Source organism: Sycon ciliatum, chromosome 3 (assembly GCF_964019385.1).
Source record: "Sycon ciliatum chromosome 3, ocSycCili1.1, whole genome shotgun sequence".
Lineage (NCBI taxonomy): Eukaryota > Metazoa > Porifera > Calcarea > Leucosolenida > Sycettidae > Sycon > Sycon ciliatum.
Genome location: NC_088645.1, coordinates 10744854 through 10752232, shown reverse-complemented (window position 1 = coordinate 10752232; position 7379 = coordinate 10744854). Strand labels below are relative to the sequence as shown.

The following is a 7379-nucleotide window of genomic DNA, read 5'->3' as shown; positions in this document are numbered from 1 at the left end:
CCCGAGTACGCGGGTCAATATCCTGCATGTTCTATGTGGTGTTCACAGGGCTTTACTAGACGAACTTCGCCAATAAACTTGTAAAGAACTAAGAGGGCGTTCGCAGCACTGAGTTTTGATCTACTTCTTTCTGTTGACGTTTTTGGTTTTTTTCTTCCACCGCCAGCAGAGGATTCTATTTCCTCTACCGGCTCTACCAGGTTTGAGGCTGGTAGACGTCCGTAATAATAATAATAATAATAATAATAACTTTATTAGGATGACCCAAAGGCTGACCGCCTATCGTGGGGTCCGTCGCATTGAAGGATGATGGTACAAGAGAGTACAGATTGGGAAGGGGGGGGGGGGGGCTACGATGAACAGGGTAACGGCATGCCAGCAAGTATGTTATGTTAGCTTTATTTTACTTCACCATAGGTACAGGCATTGCTGCCTTCTTGCTGTGGATCATAAATGATGCCACAGCTCCTAGGCTATGATGAAAAATATAATAGTATGATAGATTAATATGATAAGATGTCATGACTGTCAGCAGGACAATTATAAAAATACCATGCAGCAGTGTATTTTATGTGTGTTGTGGTTGTACATGTAGATAATATTGATGATGGACAGGGGACAGAACGTACTCGTGTGTCAATAGCTAATGGAGTGAAGTGAGATCAAGATCTGAAAGAGATTTTTTGAAATGAACAAGGTTTGTTAGAGAGCGGGTAGCATCGGGTAGAGAGTTCCATGTGGTGCTACCCAGAAATTGGATAGAACATCTCCCAGCAGGATTGGGTAGGAATGGGATGCGAAGTAAATTATGCAGCTGCCCACGGGTGACTATACGATCAGCAAGTGGTATCTGAGGCTGGGCAAGTAATACAAAATAATCTTGAAAGAGAGAGAGCTTGCAGATCCGTGTATAGACCGGAAAACAAATACAAGCAGCTTCTGTAAAAGGACTTGGTGAAGTGATGGCATGGATAACTTAGCAAGCAAGGGAGCTGTTGCAGTGCGGCGGGGAGCCTGAAACACAGCACGAATACCAGACTTATGCAGTTTTACAAGGCAATTTAGCAGAGACCGTGAAAGCGCCGGAAAGAAGCAATTAAAGGCGTAACAGAGATGAGATAGTATCATAGACATATACCACACTCGACGTGCTTTCAGTGACAAGGCCCGGCCATGCCTCCAAAGCTGTCCAGTGGTCGCCGCCAATTTTTTCGCCAGAAACTCGATGTGGGGTGCCCAAGTTAGCTGGTCATCAATCAACACACCGAGGTATTTTGCCACGTGTGTGACTTGCAGAACACTGTTGTTGCAGGTGACGAGTGACGGAGCAGCGTCAAAGGCACCTCTGGGACGAATAAACATCAAGTAGACCTGAATACTGACAAGAATGTTTGCGCAGCTCTCTCTTGAATACATGGACAGAAGATTCCGAAGTCAATGTGGGTGGGAGACAATAGAAGTTGGTAGAGGTACGGTGTTTCTGTAGTTGCGTGGAGAATGAGCTGAGAGCTGCTTTCGGGAAAATTATCGCACATCGTACTGTAGCATTGACGTTCTTCCGATACGTTTGTAAACTACCGTCCACCGTCTTTTCATTTTCCAATATCTACTGTAGTATACTCTTACCGAGTAGACAAAAAACGAATGCAGCCTATTTCTCTTGCACAACGGTGCCCGCTATAATTATCAGGAATCAACTGTACGAGGTCTATGATCTATTTTATCGTCTTCTCTAAAAGGAGGTAACTACAAGCAGACAATATGCAATATACTAGTATTTGAGCGCTTACGCCGTTATCACACTGTGTTCTCCGACTCCCGTTTATGTCTACGTCTATGGTGAAAAAACCAAAACGGGTGGTCGTGTCATCAGACAGGCACAGTTCTTGACGCGTACACGCAGTCAGGTTTTTGGAGAAATTTGAACGCACATACATCGAAGCACAGGGTCGCTCGGAAAAAGGCTGGGGGAGATACGCACGTTCATACAAAAAGTCGTATACCCCCCCCCCCCCTCCATACCACGTCCACGTCTCCCGTTTCCTCTGCTCCCGTTTTCACCCCGTATACGGATCATCATGACAACCGACCAAAAACTCCTAATACGTGGACGTAGACGCCGTGCTTTGTACCATGGTGTGATGACAGCCTTAAGCGGGATTCACAGAAGGTTTTTTGCGATGCGACACGCGATGCGACAGCCGCGAAACCGGGAAATCCCCAAATCGCAACCATCGCGGACCCCACGCAACTGCCGCAATAGGGCCATCGCAGAAGTTGAGCTTGGCTCAACTTTTGCGATGCGATGCGACAAACGATTTGGCGTACGATTTTCACCTTTTCTACAGCAAAGTTGTACAAAGGTTCAAGAGTTGCCTATGAATTTGTACAAGTTGTATCAAACCGCGGGAATATCATGGTGACGTAGCCAAATCAGCAAGATGTTGTCGCAGCACTGACTTCTTCTGTGAATGGTATTTCGCGAGTTGGCATCGCACGCGTCCGTCGCAGATCGCGTCGCATCGCGTGTCGCATCGCAAAAAAGCTTCTGTGAATCCCGCTTAACGCACCAGGGAAATCAGTGAGGTCCAATGCTAAAGAGGGTGAAAAAATTAAATTTTTATAGTCCACCAAATGGCGGTCAACACACGGCACATAATAATTATCCTATGTTTATCTAACTGCAGAACATTATTTTCTATCACATCTTGCACGTCCTATCTCCTCTTACCTTCAGTGCTTCGCCATCAGTTCCCGCATCGCGCCTGCGGTCGATGGTTGGCGAGATCTTGCTTGGTATGGTAGCCTTGGTAGCCTGGGGCATCAGTCTTGGCGTGTTGCATGCAGGCATAACGATGCAGTGAGTGTGTAGTAGGCAACGGCTTGGATCGCCTCTCGAGTTTCGTCCCTGCAGGATTCGTCAACCTTGGTCTGACATTTACAGACTCTCGATTGTACGCAACGATTATAGGAAGCATTGAAATGAAGCAATGAAATGACTTGCTATTTTAGGTGTATATACCGGTATTTGGCCCAACTTCGGCAGTAATTGTAGAAGAGGGGACTGGTGGCTGCTCCTGACGATGGAGCTTGCCAACTAACGACTTGTATTACTTCTCTAACATGACGATAATGATGCAATGCTCGGATGCTTTATAGCCAATAGTAGTGGAAAGAGGTGCCAGGTCATCGAACACCTCCCTGCTCTGCCAATAACATGGTGCCAGCCTGCATACAATCTTGCAGCTGAAACTAAGATTTTGCAACATCGGCGCTAATTTGTGAAGAAGATCGTGCGGCTGCTCCGGACGTCGGCCACGTCGCGCACAGCTCGCACTTCCTACCCGACCTGGCATTTCACTTGACTGACTCACGACTGCCAGCCAGAGCGCACAAGAAAGCACCACTCCCACGTCCCAGCTACACAGTGTGTCGGGAAATAATTCGATCCTCATCACTTGAGCTTGGGTAAAAAAGAATGAAAACAATTTTTTTCACACTTTTAATTAATTATGCTGTTATAAAATGTTCTATTTTTGTACACAGTACCCTCAGTTCCGATACTATTCACTGATGAGCGGAACACGAAAATCGATTTTGAATAACATAAAAATCCTTAAAAATTCCATGAACTCGTTGTTGTCTGGCCATGTCTGCATCGATTATACTCCTAATTGCACTAATAAAATTGCTTTCTCCACGCCGACTCTTTAATTAATTAAATAATTATTTTCACTAGTTTGAGGGAAAGAGACAAACGGGAAAAGTCTGAAGAAAAAATTGACTGTCACCACCAGGACTCGAACCAGGGACCCTCGCTTGTAGCTAGCGATGCTCTAACCACTGAGCTATGGTGTAGTCGTCATCCCAGCAGATAATTATTATTAATTTTTGTTTTCTGCGAATGGTCCGGGCTAGCCCTAGGCCCTCAGGCTCAGGCCTAGTGTCCGGCGGATAATGCCGGCATTATATTAGATACTTATGAGACTATCCGAGCATCAGAGCATTCTGGAGCATTAGAAAGGAACAAGACGAGCATTATGAATTTATGATTGTGAGGTTTGAGCATAACGAGTTTCATAGTGGATAATAATAATAATACCACAGCACGCGTACAAAGGCCAAAGAACAATGCATGAGAATACACTGAAATTAAGCCAAGTCCGCTTCTGTCTCCAGTCAACAATAAACTCATCCATAAACAATGTCTGATCTCCATTTCGACTGTAGACATGTAACACCTTTAGCACTAATGCTACAGTTACCTGACTACATACATGTAATGCCATTGCTACATACAGTCTTTATGTACTTCCAAATTAGATTAGATGAGTATAACCAAGAGTACCAAGACTCAGGCAAGAGTACATAACCCCCCAGAATGTGCAACGCCTGATCCAGCTCTGCATAGGGTCTTGGTGACTTGGTCGAGCGGAATCGGATCTTTGCGTCATAATACCGTACACATCTGAGGGGAACCCGGGGAGTCGCGGGTACTCTCGGATCAAAAACAATGGTGCCCTGCCTCGAGACCGGCCTTGCGCTGTTGTGGAGTGTACGCATGACATCAGAAGATCCGATTCCGCTCGACCAAGACCCTACAGTAAGATCGGGCGCCGAAGAACGCAGGGGCTCGAGCGCAGCCTAGGAAAGTTCTTTAAAAAAATTTGATTCTACTTCTAGCCAGACCGTTCTTATTCACACGCGCGCGGCGAGTCGAGTGACGTCATGACGTTTGTCATGTACATGTACATGTACATGTGGTGCATGCAATGTAGTACTTCTAAACTAGTGGGTGTCGTAAATGGGAATGACTGTACATGTAGCAGTTACTGTTTACACGTGTACATGACATGTACTCACCTCCCATACATGTACAATGTAGATCTACGTGTAAATTCGCAACTTCATGTAAGTACATGTATGCTCACTGACTTGTCAGTTTGAGCACTCTGGCAAGGTACATGTACGTTCGGGCCTGATTGGAAATTTTTATTTCCATTGCTATCAGGTTCGGCCTCATTTTCTCTGTGCTGCGCTGATGAGTTCAAAAAGAACGAAACAGCATGCTGTCCGCAGATTGAGTATGACAACGTACATGTAGTCGTAACTCAGTTAAATACTGCACTCATGTGGAAATTCCAAATTTTAAAAGTGTTCTTCAATCTGATAATTCTGGCTTGGACTGTTCTTAAATTTTGCCGGTTTTCCAGCATGGGTGTTCTTCGGCGCCGGCGAGGTGTTCTTCGGCGCTCGATCTTACTGTATGCAGAGCTGGGTCGGCGTTGCACACTCTGGGGGGGGGGGGGTTATGATTGTACTCTTGGTATGACCAAGAGGCAAGAGGAGGGTTATGTACTCTTGGTATAACATGTACATAACTGTATTACATCTACATAACTCAGCAACTGCATTACATCTACAAGTACATAACTGTATTACATCTGAGTAACTGTATTACATCTGTAGTGCACATTGTAGTATCCCTGACTGTCACTGGTACAGTAGTCACGCAAGTCGCAACCTCCTGTACCAGTACTACGTAGTTACATTGTAGTTCTTGAACACTACGCATGCATTGTACTTTAGTGTTTCTTTCCCCCGCACGCGCAACCACTGTACAGTGTAGTGTAATAGTAATATCCCTGCCTTGCTAACGTAGTATTCTACACGTGTGTAAACTGACTGTGATACATGAACCTAGTACCTAATGTTAGCATTCTAACGTCTTTCACTGTACATTACAAATCTCTCGCTTATACTCGCTTTACGTAATTCCCCACGCTATAGCTCGTTCTTCCATTCGTCTGTCTTAATTGTCTTCCGAGTATTTCCCACGACACTATTCTAACACTGTTTCTCTTACACGCATTCAAAGGCGATTTCTAGTAGTTATGCATGACACGCCTCGTTGTTTCTGTTACTTCTTGGAACTCTTATCGCTGGCTGTAAACCGGCGTTTGCTTTGTCTAGTTCAGTTCCGTTCAGTTCATTCAGTCAATCTTATTCAGTGTGTCTTGCTCTCAGTCTTACTCTTAGTACTTTTGCTTGTGACTTCAGTCCTATCCAAATCTTCTAACTGTGTGTCTACTGAGTTACCGTGTGAGAGAACATAACATTTGGCGCCCAACAGTGGTTCACGAATACCACGACCCTGAGATTCCCGATTGCTGTGCTGTGCAAGCATCTGCCCTGGTTGTTGCGCTTCGTCTTCCCGTGCGCCAGGTAAGTCGCCACTTCGTTTCTTTCGACTGTCTTGCGTAGCGCTCTACCCTTACTTCAAGTACTGTAAATATACACATTTTCGGCAGCTATTTTATTTCGGCTATATTCGGCACCGACCCAAAACGCCTAAATTAAAACGCCGATGAAATTTTTCACAGCATCTGGCAGTGTCGCGCGCACTACACCATGCCCTCTACCCCACGCCGAAAATAAATCGCCGCCGAAATGTCAAAAATCGTGAAGTGCCGAAATTTTGCAGCGCCGAAATTTTGTATATTTACAGTAGTTACCTCCATAGCTCCCTCTGAACGCAATCTACACACACACACACACACACACACACACACACACACACACACACACACACACACACACACACACACACACACACACACACACACACACACACACACACACATACCATGGCCGCGTCACTAGTCAAACCGCCGACGTTTTCGGGGACCCCGGATGAGGACAGTGGCGGGTTTAGGGGGGAGGGGGCGCGGGGGGCGCGCGCCCCCCCCTCAAAAGTTTCGACCTTGGTTTCGAAAAATAAAAGGCAGGGCGCCGGGGCTAGCTAGGCTAGGCTCGGGGCGCGCGCGGCCTGAAACGATCGTCCAAAAGCGGTTGCACGCGCGGTTCGGTGCTCGAGCTGGTGTTGATTGTACACACTACAGTCTCCAGTCCAGAGTACTGTCTACAGACCACACTACACTACAGTAAGATCGGGCGCCGAAGAACGCAGGGGCTCGAGCGCAGCCTAGGACAGTTCTTAAATTTTTGATTCTAGCCAGACCGTTCTTATTCACACGCGCGCGGCGAGTCGAGTGCCGTCATGACGTTTGTCATGTACATGTACATGTACATGACTGTACATGTAGTGCAATGTAGTACTTCTAAACTAGTGGGTGTCGTAAATGGGAATGACTGTATATGTAGCAGTTACTGTTTACACGTGTACATGACATGTACTCACCTCCCATACATGTACAATGTTCCAAGTTTTAAAAGTGTTCTTAAATCTGATAATTCTAGCCTGGACTGTTCTTAAATTTGGCCGGTTTTCCAGCCTGGGTGTTCTTCGGCGAGGTGTTCTTCGGCGCCCGATCTTACTGTACAGGCTCTTATCACTCCCTTAGTATTGACTCCCATTG

General features: G+C 46.0%; 1 protein-coding gene across 3 annotated transcripts in view; it reads left to right on the top strand.

Annotated features, from left to right (window-relative positions):
* Window positions 1-5737: 5737 nt before the first annotated feature.
* LOC135811408 (uncharacterized) overlaps window positions 5738-7379 on the top strand; it is a 54302-nt gene continuing 52660 nt past the window's right edge. For 2 of the 3 annotated variants that reach the window (XM_065324643.1, XM_065324642.1), the window contains exon 1: window positions 5740-6225. The gene's annotated coding sequence lies outside the window, so the exon portion shown is untranslated. Of the gene's footprint in view, window positions 6226-7379 lie in introns of all 3 variants that reach the window. The other variant, XM_065324644.1, reaches the window with a different exon arrangement.